We start from the raw sequence: 15,611 nt of genomic DNA, 5'->3' as shown, positions 1-15,611 counted from the left end.
AAGCATTAATTCAAGGTTTGAGTTTTCAAACCTTCTCCATGCGCATCAGATCTTCTTGTTGTAACACCCGGTTATTAAATAAATAAAATAGATAAAATTAATATGAATAGTAGCCCTAAAATCCATAATATTTAGTGGGGTGTTGGTTTCGGGAGCCAAATGTTATAATTTGGATTATTCGGGGGTTAAAGTGTAAAATTTGAGACTTATTTTGTAAAGATTTTAGAAGACAGGGGGTATTTGGTATCATTTGGACCTAATTTGAAAAGGTTTTATAGAGGAGGGGCCATTTGGTAACATAAGGACTTCAATTGAAAAGGATTTGTAGAGGGAGGGGCTGTTTCGTAAAATTCGGACTTAATTTGTAAAGGATTTTAGAAGGTGGGGTTCAAAGGGTAAATATGGGATCTGTTTCGAAATGATTTCTGGAGGGAGGGACCATAGTTGTTATTATGGAAATAGGTTTTGAGTGGTGACCGGGTATATATGCAATGTAAACCCTGACCCTAATCAAACCATATATAGCCGTCACCTCCACCCTTATGCCTCCCTCACCGGCGCCACCTCTCCACCCTTGTCTCTCCACCACCGTCCCCTCCATAGTTGCCGCTGCGAACTGTCGTATCATCCCCAACTTACTGTGTGTGCATCATGTGAAAGTTACGTCGGAAGTAAACGACCGGAGCCGACACCCACCGCTGTTGAGGCAGTTGAAGAGGATAAGCCGCTGCCACCCTCCTCCGTCATTATCTTCTTCTTCCTTCCGTCGCTGCTGCTGTCACACCCCCGAACCAGTTGGCGGAAACGTCCGGGGGCTTGGGTGACTTCATTCTTGTAGTATCATCACAGAGTATATATTTGCAACATAACATCATCATTATCACACATGTAATATTACGACTGTCATTGGTTTACATCAAATATTGTATTTCAATATTACATGCCAAAATATTCAAAGTATGATGAAATCAAAACATAACAAAATATCCATGTAATCTTGCTGACCAACCTGCTCAACGATTTCCTGAGAATACAAGTCAATTTAAAAAGGTCAACATACAAATGTTGGTGAGTTCATTAGCATTTTTGAGTAAAATGTTTTGTATTGCTTTGTAAACACCAGAAAATATGAAATTTTCTGAAAAACAGTTTCAAATGTTTGTGCCCGATCTTGTATTAATGCACGTGTGTTAATGTTTGTGAGAGTATAAAGAGAATTACCCCAGACAACCCGATGTTGTCTGCTTATGAGAATGTTGGAATCTCAACACCCGAGGTTGAGTACCAACGTGTGTAGGTACCGTGTTTTCCACAAAAGATTGTTTCCCATAAATTTTATAATGGTGTTAATTCCTCTAAGTGAGTCGTTTTAACCATACTTAATAATGACAATTTCGCCTGTCATGACGTCTATAAGACGCCGACTTATTTAAGGTAAGGTTTGTCACCCTAGACTGGCCTACTCTAACTGTAGCGAACAACTCAGGTGTGGGGTGTCACCCCCGTATAGATCTATACAAAAACTCCCGCTCTCCCTCCAGGAGACTATGGTTATAACTACAGGCTACGGTTGTACACTCGATAGGTGCCAAACGAAGTGTCTCACAAGATCCTTAACTAAGTTTATGTGAATATGAAATTGCACAGTGTATATTGTTTCCGTGTAAGTATTTAACTTTCAAAGCCCAACGAGTACGTGTGTGAATGTGAAGTCAACAAATATGTAAATGGACCACGAAGGCCCAATAAACATGTAAGGACAACTAAGGCCCACAAACATGTAAAAGGACAACTAAGGCCCACTAAACATGTAAAAGGACAACTAAGGCCCACTAAACTTGTAAAAGCCATTTTTAGTCCTTAAAACCGAAGATTTACAATTAAGGCACGTTTTTGGTAAAAATGACACTTTAGGTCCTTTAAGACCAAAAGTTTACATTTAAGGCTTGTTTTAAGTAAAAATAACATTTTTAACCCACTTTTGTCAAAAATATCATTTTTGGCTCAATTTTATGAAAATGTGCATTCTCGGCCCATTTATAAATAAATTTATCTTTTTGGCCCAAGTTTTAATAAATTTACATTTTCAGTTCTTCTTATCAAAATTTACATTTTTGGCACAACTTTGTTGAAAATGACACTTAAGCCCACAAAAGTCCAAAAATTTACAATTTTGGCCCAAAACCCGTGAAAGCCCAAAAATGAAGCCCATTTGTGAAAATTTACACTTTTAACCCTTTTAAAGTCACAAATTCCATAAGGATTCATTTGTATCAAAAATAATCCTTTTTGGTCCCTTCACAACCGTGAGTTACATATAATAACCTCATTTTTTATTATTTCGCCATTTTTGGCCATTTTATGTAATTTTCTTAGCTTTAAACAACTTTGAAGTATTTTAAAACCTTTCTTTACATAATATGTTTGCAAGAAATGTCATGATCTACAAATATCATCATATTTTAACATACTTTCAAGTTCATGGAGTTTATAACACATAATCACACATATATCATGAAAAACACACAAAATCATGTATACACACATAGATCTACACAAAACAACTTGTATTCTCCCCCAAAACATAGTAAAACCGAAAATAGGGGGTGTGAACTCACTTTGGTTTGATGATTTCATTTTTTTGATGAAGAATGAGAAGTATCTCGGCCCTAATAAGCTTCTTGAGTGGAGATCTTGAAGATATGGGTGGTTCTAGAGCTAGTTTATGAAGCTTTGAAAGAAAACTCCTTGGAGAACAAGCACCCACACGATTTTTAGAGCAAGGAAAGTGATGGAGTTCTTAAGAGTTTTTGAGAGAATTTGGTGTTTGATTTGTGAGTGAAGTGAGGATGGTGGTGGGGGCTCTTAGGTCGAGAGTTAAGAAGAGAGGAGAGAGAGGTTGAATTGGGTTATTACATGAAGGATATAGGATCTAGCCTAGATACATGCAATACAATTAGCATAGATAACCTCTAGGTATTATTGAGGTGTCAAGTTTCCAAGTTAATCACATTTTATCTTCTTTTTTTTATATGTGTGGGCCGAGAATTGAGAGATGAGGAAAGAAATTTTGATTATTGGGCTAAAATTGATCATAACCGAAAGTATAAGGTCCCATAAGGAAGTTTTCGGTCCATTGGGCCCTTCTTAAGGGTTTACGGCCCAAAATGATGAAGGAATGGGGTTTACGGCCCAATGAAGCCCAAGAAGTTAGTTTATGGCTCAATAGGGCTTATGAAACCATTTACGACCCGTTAAGGCCCATGATGACAAAGTGACACATTTTAGGCCCAATAAGGCCCATGAGAAGTCTTACGGCCCAAAATGCTATTATTTAATGAATATGGGTCCAATTGAAGACTCTTAGCTTAAAATAATCAGGTTGAGGTTTTATTGGCCCATTAGGCCCAATAAATGATTCCTGGACCATTAAAATGTTTGAACCGGGATATTAGGGTTTCAAACCCACAGTTAAGTATATGAGATGCATTGAATTTGGTTTGGAACTTCACTCAGGAGTTTTGATCCCAATGGTTGATTTTTAATGAGTATAGTACATGACATCTACTTAGATTTACAAGTTATACAAGAGTTGGTCTTTTTTTTTTTTAGAATTTCCTGGCTAAGTTGCTAGTTGTGACATCATCCCCCCGTTAGAGGGAATTTCGTCTAGAAATTCTTTTGAAAGATAGAACTATGACCGAGAGAATAGGTGAGGGTACTTTTGCTTCATCTGGTCTTCGCATTCCCATGTGAATTCCGGTCCACGCTTAGCGTTCCATTGAACCTTCACAATCGGAACGTGACTCTGTTTCGTACGCTTCACTTCCCTGTCCATTATCTCAAATGGTTCTTCGACGAACAGGAGATTCTCGTTTATTTCGATCTCTTCCAGAGGAATGATAAGGGTTTCATCTGATAAGCACTTTTTCAATTTTGAGACGTGGAATACGGGGTGTACGTTGCTGAGCTCCGTAGGTAGCTGCAGCTTATAAGCCACCGGACCAATCCGGGCAAGAATCTCGAATGGCCCGATGTATCGTGGATTTAGTTTTCCCAGTTTCCCAAAATGGATCACCCCTTTCCAGGGAGAGACCTACAATAGCTCCCGATCTCCGACTTGGAATTCCAGAGGCTTTCGCCGTTTGTCAGCATAGCTCTTTTGTCGGTCAGGCGATGCTTGGAGTCGTTCCTTGATTTGGATTGTTTTCTCTGTCTTTTCCCGAATGATTTCCGGTCCCGTGAGAGTACTGTTTGATGTTCGCCCTCTTGTTAACTGGGTGTCACCCACCTCAGCCCAGCAAAGAGGTGATCAACAGTTTCTGCCATACATGGCCTCGAAAGGAGCCACCTTAATGCTGGAGTGGTAGCTGTTGTAGTACGAGAACTCAATTTAAGGGCAAGTGGGTATCCCATGCCTTGCCAAAATCGATTACACAAGCTCGTAGCATGTCTTCTAACGTTTGAATGGTCCGCTCACTTTGGCCATTAGTCTGGGGGTGGTAGGCAGTGCTCACATCTAGCCGTGTTTCCATAGCTTTTTGAACAACTACCAAAATCTTTAAGTAAATGTACTATCTCGATCTGAGATAATAGATATTGGTACCCCATGGAGTCTCACGATCTCTTTTATATAGATACGTGCTAATCCTTCCATCTTATATGTTTCCTTTATTGGCAGGAAATGGGCGGATTTGTTTTTTGTTAACCTATCGACAATCACCCAGATAGCGTCCAATACGTCTGCTGTCTTAGGTAATTTGGTTATGAAATCCATTTTAACTCTTTCCCATTTCTACTCGGGAATTTCAAGTTGTTGCAGTAGTCCCGAGGGCTTTTGGCTTTCCACTTTAACTTTGGCACAAGTGAGACACTTTCCCACATAAGTGGCGATCTCTGCCTTCACGTTTGGCCGCTAATATTGTTGTTTGATACCCAAATACATTTTATCAGAACCTGGATGGACGGAATATCGTGTCTTATGAGCTTCGTTCATGACTACGTCTCTGAATCCACCAAATTTTTGGGACCCGGATTCGATTCATGAAGTAGTAGGCTCCGTCTTCTTTGGCTTCAAGGTTCTTTTCCATTCCACGTAGTGCTTCATTTGTGGCATTCTACGGTTATAATGCTCTAGTCTGTCGTAGACGTTGACCATGTTCTTTCTTGTTTCTGAGAGTATATGAAAAGGTTGTCAATGAAAATGATTATGAAATTATTGAGGAATGGGCGGTAGACTCGATTCATGGGTCCATAAATGCTGCAGGAGTATTTATCAGACCGAAGGGCGTAACAACGAATTCGAAGTGACCGTGGAAAGCAGATTTTAGAATATCTTATTCCTGGACTCGGAGCTGATGATAACCGGATCTTAGATCTATTTCGAAAAGTAACTAGCTCCTTGGGGCGGTCAAATAGATTATCAATTCGTAGGAGTGGGTATCAGTCCTTGACGGTAAGTTTGTTCAACTCTCGGTAGTCGATGCACATTTTGAAGGATCCGTCTTTCTCTTTGAGAATAATACCGGAGCTCCCCAGGGTGAGAAGCTCGGCTTGATAAATCCTTTATCCAGAATTTCGCTTAATTGGCTTGATAACTTTTGAATTTCGGCGGTAGCTAACCTGTAGGGTGATTTGGCAATTGACATTGCCCCACGTACAAGATTAATTTGGAATTCATCTTGTCTCTAGGGAGGTATTCCTAGGAGATCTTCAGGGAATACACAAGGAAAGTGTCGCACCTCCGGGATATCATTGATGTTCGTCTCTCCTTTCGCTTATTCACCACATGAGCGAGTAATGTATAATTCTTTTTGTGCAGGGCACTTTTGTGCCTTAATGCACGAGGCGAGTATTTGTGTTAGGCTTGTCGCCGTATATGATTAGGGTTTCTTGGTTAGGGAGGTGAGGGCGAACGGCCTGCTCGTGGCACATAATGTCGGCATGGTGGGGCTTAACCAATCCATGCCTATAAGCACATAAAAGCTCCTAATATCTGCTGTCATCAAATTGATTGAGGATGAATGATTAATTAACGTGAGACTGCACCCTATGCGCATACATCTTTTGTGGTTTCGGTTTTCCCATCATTATCATGGGTTAGGAAGAAGTGTGGTATCTCTCGTCCAAGTGCTAGTGTGCCTAGTTGATAGGGATGGTTCGAGGATTAGTTGTTATGGTTGAAAGAGTTTTTATTCAGTTGAGATAACAATTTGGTGATTCTTAATTGATCTGGTAAAATTTTGATGCTTAACTATTGTTGTTCGAGAACGTACCAAAAATTTAGGTAGAATTCCTTTTTGTTTCTTCACGTCTAACTGTTAGATTCCTCCTGTTTCCCCGTCATTACTCTTTGTTGGACAATTCCTCCTGAAATGTCCCAACTCACCGCACTTGTGGCATACTGGCTTCATTTCAGATACAAAGGTTGGAGTGGTGTGTTGGGCCGGAGTCTTGCAATAACGGGCGGTGTGTCCTTTCTTGTTGCATATATTGCAATACAGCCTCCGGCAGGTTCCCTTATGATGGAAACTGCACCTGTTTCATTTCGGAAGGCTTCCAGCATATGATCTCGCTGGTGTTGATGTAGTAGGTGTCATGGCCGCATGGACAGTAATAATATATTGTTTCTTTGAGGACCCTTGAGTTGGATGTCCCTTTCTCTTACTCCCAAACTCTCGCTTCCTGCTCTTAAGTTTGGGGTTTGGAGTGCCTTTATAAGCTGTCACTCGTTGGTTTCCGTGGTTGTTACTTCGGCTGGAGTTGTCGACACTATTTCCACCTCTGTTGGTGTTGTTTGCATTGAGTTGTGGCATAACAGCGGTTACGACAGCTGTTACAGCACCTTGGAATGTAGCAGAGTCCATCCACAGGATTGGTGTCTCATGAGTATGCTTGTTATCTCTGTGGGATGACATTTTCCGCTGCATGATGACAAGCAAGATCGTAAGTAACGATGGTCATTTCTGGTTGTACTCTATAAATTTCGTGTTTTGTCGTATGATTCACAATGTTTCAACCTACATCCTTATGATGTATTTATGGTGGTAAGTAATCCTAGATTTTGCACGAATATTAAGTCTATCCATAGAGCACATAGATTATTTTGGTTTCGAGATCCTTGAGTATCTAGCGGTTTCGGGGGTGCAGTTGTGCATTTAAGTGGACTCAGGCAATAACATGAAATAGGGAAAACACATAATTGTTTCGTTAGTAATTACCATCTTAGCACACGAAAGAGAATCATAACGAATAGTAGTGGGGGGGGGGGGGGAGGAAGGGGTGGAGCTGATCCCAATCGTGGGTGGATGCATCTGGTGGTGGTGCTCAGATGCCCAAAATGTCGCGCCACAAGGTCAGCCAATTCACTCATTTCTCGAGTGATCTCTTTATTCCTCTGCTCTGATCGCACCGCTCTGCAAAGTGTGGCTACCTTCTCTTCCAAGAGGCGTAGTCGGTCGGTGGAATCCTTGGGTGTTGCGGGATGGTCATGTATCATCTCTGAAGAGTGAGGCTCGCTAGGGACTTCCTCAATGTTTACTTCTTCTTCCATCTCCTCTTCGGATTTGTCATACTCGTAGTCTGTCTCCACATACTCCTCAGGTCCTAAACCTGGATTTGCCCCTTGAACCAAAACAGGTTCTCCTTCGATCAGCCCATTGGCCACCAGGGCCTGATAGTAAAAGACACCTTGTTGGAATTCTTCCATGATGATTGCGAGAGAAACGGAGGGGTGAGAAGTGTGTGAGGAAAGTGTATGTAGACAACATTCCAAATACTCCTATAGTATTTTAACTATTTATGTTTAAGTTCCTTAAAGCTTTTTGGATACCAGGTAAGTTTCTAAATTCATTGCCCACCATGATCACTCCCAAACACATGTCGGCCGTATTTTGAATAAATATAGTTGATCATGCTCTATTTATCCCCAATACGATTACATAAATGTCCGGGTTTAACCACGGTGTTCAATTTCCTCCAGAGACTATTAGTGTTATTGTATTAATGCACACCTAGGTATGTATTTTAATTATTTTGTTCAGAGTAGTTTTGTCCCATTGTAATTTATAGTTGCATATATTGTATGATTAGATATGCCAGTTCACTATAAACAATGCTCTGATACCAATCTGTCACACCCCCGAACCAGACGGCGGAAACGTCCAGGGGCTTGGGTGACTTCATTCTTGTAGTATCATCACAGAGTATATAATTGAAACATAACATCATCATCATTACACATGTAATATTACAACTGTCATTGGTTTACATCAAATATTGTATTTCAATATTACATGCCAAAATATTCAAAGTATGATGAAATCAAAACATAACAAAATATCAATGTAATCTTGCTGACCAACCTGTTCAACGATTTCCTGAGAATACAAGTCAATTTACAAAGGTCAACATACAAATGTTGGTGAGTTCATAAGCATGTTTGAGTAAAATGTTTTGTATTGCTTTGTAAACACCATAAAATCCAATATTTTCCTGAAAAACAATTTGAAATGTTTGTGCCCGATCTTCTATTCATGCATGTATGTTAATGTTTGTGAGAGTATAAAGAGAATGACCCCAGACAACCCGATGTAGTCTGCTTATGAGAATGCTGGAATCTCAACACCCGAGGTTGAATACCAGCGCGTGTAGGTTACCGTGTTTTCCACAAAAGATTGTTTCCCATAAATTTTATAATGGTGTTAATTCCTCTAAGTGAGCCGTTATAACCATACTTAATAATGACAATTTCACCTGTCGTGACGTCTATAAGACGCCGACTTGTTTAAGGTAAGGTTTGTCACCCTAGACCGGCCTACTCTAACCGTAGCGAACAGCTCAGGTGTGGGTTGTCATCCCCGTATAGATCTATACACAAACTCCCGCTCTCCCTCCAGGAGATTCTGGTTATAACTACAGGCTACGGTTGTACACTCGATAGGTGCCAAACGAAGTGTCTCACAAGATCCTTAACTAAGTTTACGCGAATATGAAATTGCACATTGTATATTGTTTCCGTGTAAGTATTTAACTTTCAAAGCCCAACGAGTACGTGTGTGAATGTGAAGTCAACAACCATGTAAATGGACCACGAAGGCCCAATAAACATGTAAGGACAACTAAGGCCCACAAACATGTAAAAGGACAACTAAGGCCCACTAAACATGTAAAAGCACAACTAAGGCCCACTAAACATGTAAAAGGACAACTAAGGCCCACTAAACATGTAAAAGCCATTTTTGGTCCTTAAAACCGAAAATTTACAATTAAGGCACGTTTTTAGTAAAAATGACACTTTAGGTCCTTTAAGACCAAAAGTTTACATTTAAGGCTTGTTTTAAGTAAAAATAACAATTTTAACCCACTTTTGTCAAAATTATCATTTTTCGCTTAGTATTATGAAAATGTGCATTCTCGGCCCATTTATAAATAAATTTATTTTTTTGGCCCAAGTTTTAAAAATTTTACATTTTCAGTTCTTCTTATTAAAATTTACATTTTTGGCACAACTTTGTTGAAAATGACACTTAAGCCCACAAAAGTCCAAAAATTTACAATTTTGGCCCAAAACCCGTGAAAGCCCAAAAATGAAGCCCATTTGTGAAAATTTACACTTTTAACCCTTTTAAAGTCACAAATTCCATAAGGATTCATCTGTATCAAAAATAATCCTTTTTGGTCCCTTCACAACCGTGAGTTACATATAATAACCTCATTTTTTATTATTTCGCCATTTTTGGCCATTTATGTAATTTTCTTAGCTTTAAACAACTTTGAAGTATTTTAAAACCTTTCTTTACATAATATGTTTGCAAGAAATGTTATGATCTACAAATATCATCATATTTTAACATACTTTCAAGTTCATGGAGTTTATAACACATAATCACACATATATCATGAAAAACACACAAAATCATGTATACACACATAGATCTACACAAAACAACTTGTATTCTCCCCCAAAACATAGTAAAACCGAAAATAGGGGGTGTGAACTCACTTTGGTTTGATGATTTCATTTTTTGATGAAGAATGAGAAGTATCTCGGCCCTAATAAGCTTCTTGAGTGGAGATCTTGAAGATGTGGGTGGTTCTAGAGCTAGTTTATGAAGCTTTGAAAGAAAACTCCTTGGAGAACAAGCACCCACACGATTTTTAGAGCAAGGAAAGTGATGGAGTTCTTAAGAGTTTTTGAGAGAATTTGGTGTTTGATTTGTGAGTGAAGTGAGGATGGTGGTGGGGGCTCTTAGGTCGAGAGTTAAGAAGAGAGGAGAGAGAGGTTGAATTGGGTTATTACATGAAGGATATAGGATCTAGCCTAGATACATGCAATACAATTAGCATAGATAACCTCTAAGTATTATTGAGGTGTCAAGTTTCCAAGTTAATCACATTTTATCTTCTTTTTTTTTATATGTGTGGGCCGAGAATTGAGAGATGAGGAAATAAATTTTGATTATTGGGCTAAAATTGATCATAACCGAAAGTATAAGGTCCCATAAGGAAGTTTTCGGTCCATTGGGCCCTTCTTAAGGGTTTACGGCCCAAAATGATGAAGGAATGGGGTTTACGGCCCAATGAAGCCCAAGAAGTTAGTTTATGGCTCAATAGGGCTTATGAAACCATTTACGACCCGTTAAGGCCCATGATGACAAAGTGAGACATTCTAGGCCCAATAAGGCCCATGAGAAGTCTTATGGCCCAAAATGCTATTATTTAATGAATATGTGTCCAATTGAATACTCTTAGCTTAAAAGAATCAAATTGAGGTTTTATTGGCCTATTAGGCCAAATAACTGATTCTTGGACCATTAAAATGTTTGAACCGGGATATTAGGATTTCAAACCCACGGTAGAGTATATGAGATGCAATGAATTTGGTTTTGAAATTCACTCAGGAGTTTTGATCCCAATGGTTGATGTTGAATTAGTATAGTACATGACATCTACTTAGCTTTACAAGTTATACAAGAGTTGTTCTTTTTTTTTTTAGAATTTCCTGGGTAAATTACTAGTTGTGATAGCTACTGCTATCGTTCACCTCATCTCTTCTCCTCCCTCAGTTCGTCGTTGCCGCCACCGTTAGCCACCACTGTGGCCGCTAGGATTGCTGTTGCCATCGTCATGCATCACCAAGTGGTGGTTGCGTCCAAAATTCTGAGCTAGGGCTTGCTGTCTGTTGCTGCTTGATTGGGAACCAAAAGAAACCACCGCCACTAGTGGCTGCCATCGTGAAACAGTCGTTGTCGCCGCCGTGCGCCACCAGGTGGGTGGTTGGGGTCGTTTTGTGAACATATAACGTGTTGTGTGGGATTTGCTTGGTCGGAAAAATGAGAAAAGGCCACCACCACCACCGTGAAGTGGTGGCTGCCATCATCTACCACTGCCGGCCACCACAAGGGTGGCTGTGTGTGTGTATTTATTTTGGGTTAAAGCATTGTAGATTATAATTAGTGAATTGTATAATAAAGAAAACCCATAACCACCACCGTGAGGTGGTGGTTGCCGCCTCTTGTCGCCACCAGCCACCGTGTTGGGTGGCGGTGTACCTTGTTTGTTTTTTGACTCGTTTGGGATGCTTGGACCAAATGGACTAGAACCGTAACCACCACCGTGAGGTGGTGGCCGCCGCCATGCGCCGTCGTTGACCACCACTACCCGAGGTGGTAGTGGGTGGTGTCCGACTAGCGAAACTTTAATGGGCCTAATGAAACCCTAATGGATCTAAGGACTTAGCTTTTGGGCTTATTGGGTTGTGATTGGGTTGGAAACCCTAATTAGGGTTTAGAAAACCCTAATTTTGGAATTATTGGTTTGGAATTATCGGGACCCGCATTTTGGGCCATTGGAATGGAATTGTGAATTACACCCAATCACACCATATGATTTATCTAGTAGAGTGATGGATTTAATGGATTAAGTCTATAATGGGTTAAGTGAGAAACACTTAACCCTAATCGTCATTTTATGTGAAAACCCTATTGTCACTTGGGCTTTTGAGTTGGTCCTTTCTATTGGGATTTGGTGATTAGGCTATTGATGGGCCATCCAAGAACAATCAAATGGACTAAGAATTTATGGATGGGCTTTAGGGTAAGGCCCATGTGAAGGTTTGGGACCAATTTAGAAAATTGGGCCACAGATGGGCCATAATGAACATGATGACGTCTTTTTCTCATCTGTTAGGATCTTTAACAAAGATTCCTATGCTTGTTCCAGAGTATTATGATCAATGCACTGACCGCATGGAAGATTATCTGAATGGACTGGATGAAGAGCTTTGGGATTGTATTACTGGAAATGTTCTTCCTCCAACAAATGTTCAAAGTATTGGTACATCAGCTTCAACTCAAAGTGTCAATGAACAAACTACAAGACTGAAGAAGAACGAGAAGAGGTGTGTGAGAGAGCTTCATGGTGCTCTTCCTCCTGTTGTGTATAACTATGTTCGTAGTTGTAAATCTGCAAAAAGAGATCTGGAATACTCTCATGGAGAAGTTTCAAGGGATTAAAAAGAAGAAAATCAATTCTGTGAAGCATTGTTTGGTGGAATTGAAAGAGTTCAAACAAAAGGAAGGTGAATCTATTGAACTTTACTCTGATCGTTTAAACGAGCTGATCTACAAATAATCGCAATGGAATAACCAGGTCAACCATGGAGTTTAATCTCACTTTTGTTATGGGATTATGAAAAGAATGGCGAAATATGAGTCTAATGGTGAAGACTCAACAGAGCTTCGATACCTCAACTCTGGATGATCTTTACAATTTGTTGAAAACTCATGAGTCTGAAATTCTGGAGATGTCAGAAGAATCGAAGGTAAGCTTAGGAGGACCACTTGCTTTAGTCTCGAAAGTTTCTAAGAAAGAAGAAAATGAAAAGGAGAGTTCTGATGATGAAGGCCTGATAGTTAACTCGGATGACGAAGCCATTTCTTTTTTACTCCAATAACAAAGTGAAGAAGTTTTATAAAAAGTCGTTTGGTTCGAAAGTAAGGACTGGTGACGCAAAAGTGAGTTTTGCTGGAAAAGTGAATGAGGAGAAGAAGTTTGAGAAGAAAGAATCAAAGTCTGAAGATTCGAAAATCGAAAAGAAGCTCAAAGGTGAATCAAGTGTCGACTGTCACTATTGTCATGGTGTAAATCACATGGAAGTGATTGTATGCTTCAAAAGAAAGAGGAGAAGAAAAGTAAGATCAAAGACAAAGCGTATTATGTCGAACGACTGGAAGAAGTGAGAGAAAAAGCTAAGGGGTTATCTTTGGTGGCGAGAAGAGAGGATGATGATGAAGGAAAGTATCGATTTTTGGTCATCAGGCTCTTATGATGACGAAATGCGTAATCCTACGCATGACGCAATGTATGCGAAGTTTGAGGAAGAAGATGAGGAGAACGTAACTGGTCGTTGATTTATGACGAAAAGTGGAGACAAATCACCAATGATCACGAAGGTATGTTTTGTACTTCAATCTTTTAATATTCCTTTGAATGCTTATAATTCAGAATTAACTGCTTTTGATGATATTGTTGCTTATTTTGATAATTTGGTTATCTCTGCTAGCAATGAGGCTAAGAAATCCAGTACACAATTACTAGAGACACAGAAGCAGTTGGATTCGAAGAAAATGAAAGTAGAATATCTAGAATTACAAATAACAAATCTATTGTGTGGTAGGGATAATTTGAATAACGATGTTCGAATGTTGTTAGCACAACGAAACATTTATTGTAATTCAACTAAGAGGTTATATGCAAAATTGTCTGCTTTACATCACTCTTCTGATATAAGCAAAGAGCAACGTAATAAGTTATTACCATTCTTAGCTTTTGAAAGAGAAAAGATTGATTGTGTGTCCTATGATTGTGAAAAGACTATAGCTGAGTTTGATAAAGTTCATGATAATAGGTTTGCTTATGGAATTGTGAAAATAGAGGAATATTTGGATGCTAATGAATTAGTTGACATTGTGAATGAAACCTTAACCAAGAATGAACAAATAAATATTTTGAAAAGCACTGAGAATTCGAAATCTGACTCTCAATCTTATTTTCCTGATCTCGAAGATAATTCTGAAAATGTTAGCGAAATCAGTGAAATTGAGGAAGAGGAAAGTATCGATTGTTCTCAGTTGTCTATCATTAATGTTACTTCAAAGGCTAAAGGAAAAGAAAAATATAATGATTCATTGGTTAAGACCGACACTGATCAAGCCTCAACTTCGAAAGTTTGTGATTTTGATCATGTGAGTGTCAGAGATAGTCAAACGAATAGTAGTGATGATGAGGAAGATGATGAAAACAAAGTTTCGAATGTATCTACCAAAACTATTGATGTTTCGAGGGAAACAGAAATTCCAAGAGTTGTTGTTGATCAGGTGTATGGTGATATAAAAAATTTCAACAAAGTGTTGAAATAAAAAGGTGCTCATTATCTCGAAACAGATACGGTTGTGTATCCAAATTTCAAGTGTTCAGATGATGTCATCTTTCCAAATCAAGTATTTGTTACTACTGGGAATGTTGATAACATCAAACCTGAATTTAACAAATTGGTAGAAGAGGATAATAAGCAAACATCAAATGAAAGTTTTTATTCTAATCAAAGTACTGTTGAAAATAATCTTACAAAGAATTCATATACTTTTCAAAGACAAAAACCTCAACAAACATGGGTTGAAAAATCAACAATTTCTAAAGAAGCTCAAACATAATCTGAAGTTGTGTCACAAAATGTGAAAATAAATTCACAAGAATTTAAAGATCAAATTGACAATTTTTCGAAAGAAAATGGAATTTCAAAGAGACAGGAATGAAAGAAAGTCTTTTGGCAAATTGTTGAGTCTCGAAAGAAACAAAATGATTTGCAAAAGAAAAAGACTGAAAAGACAATGTCTGAAAAAGTTAAGACAATGTCTACATCAAGTTTAGTTACTAAGAAAAATCCTGCTCTATCCAAAAAGCATTTGTCTCAATCAATTTCACAAAATGACTTTTCGAAAATCAAAAATCAAGAAACAAAGTTTTTGTCACAAAATCATAGTCAGACATCTCATGAAAAGAAGTTTTCAAATTCACAATCTTTGAAGTAGTTTCATTCTACTAATCAAACAAGGTTTTCCAATAATGGTTTTTCAAAATCATATCAATCACATAACAACTCACCATCTATTCAACATCGAAGTCTTACACAACAACGTTTTGAGTCAAAGGTTGAAAATAAAAAGTTTGATCAATTTTATTCAAAAAGACATGTCAAATTCACACCTCAACAACCGAATTTTCCTAATCCACCTGCGAAACAAACTTTCAAAGTTTTGATACCAAGGGTCGATCAAATGTGTAAAATATAGATCATTGGCTTGAAGGAAAAGGGAAATTTTATCAAACAGGAAAATTCTCTCAACAACAAATGAAAAATGCTTATGAAAAGTATCTGAACGAAATGTCGAATGTCAGTTCATCATCAAAAGATTCGACATCTTCAGTCAAGGCATGACGTCCTGTTTCGAAAGAAAAGGTTACAACGACACAAACTGAGAAGAAAAAGGTGAAAGTCAGTGAAAGTCCCAAACTTTCGAAATGTTATATTTCTGCGCCTTTACCAAATG

Source organism: Lactuca virosa, chromosome 5, assembly GCF_052849685.1.
Source record: "Lactuca virosa cultivar CGN04683 chromosome 5, Lactuca_virosa_CGN04683_v6, whole genome shotgun sequence".
NCBI classification, from domain to species: Eukaryota; Viridiplantae; Streptophyta; class Magnoliopsida; order Asterales; family Asteraceae; genus Lactuca; species Lactuca virosa.
The sequence above is the reverse complement of the archived record's forward strand: the minus strand, read 5'-3'. Positions refer to the sequence as shown.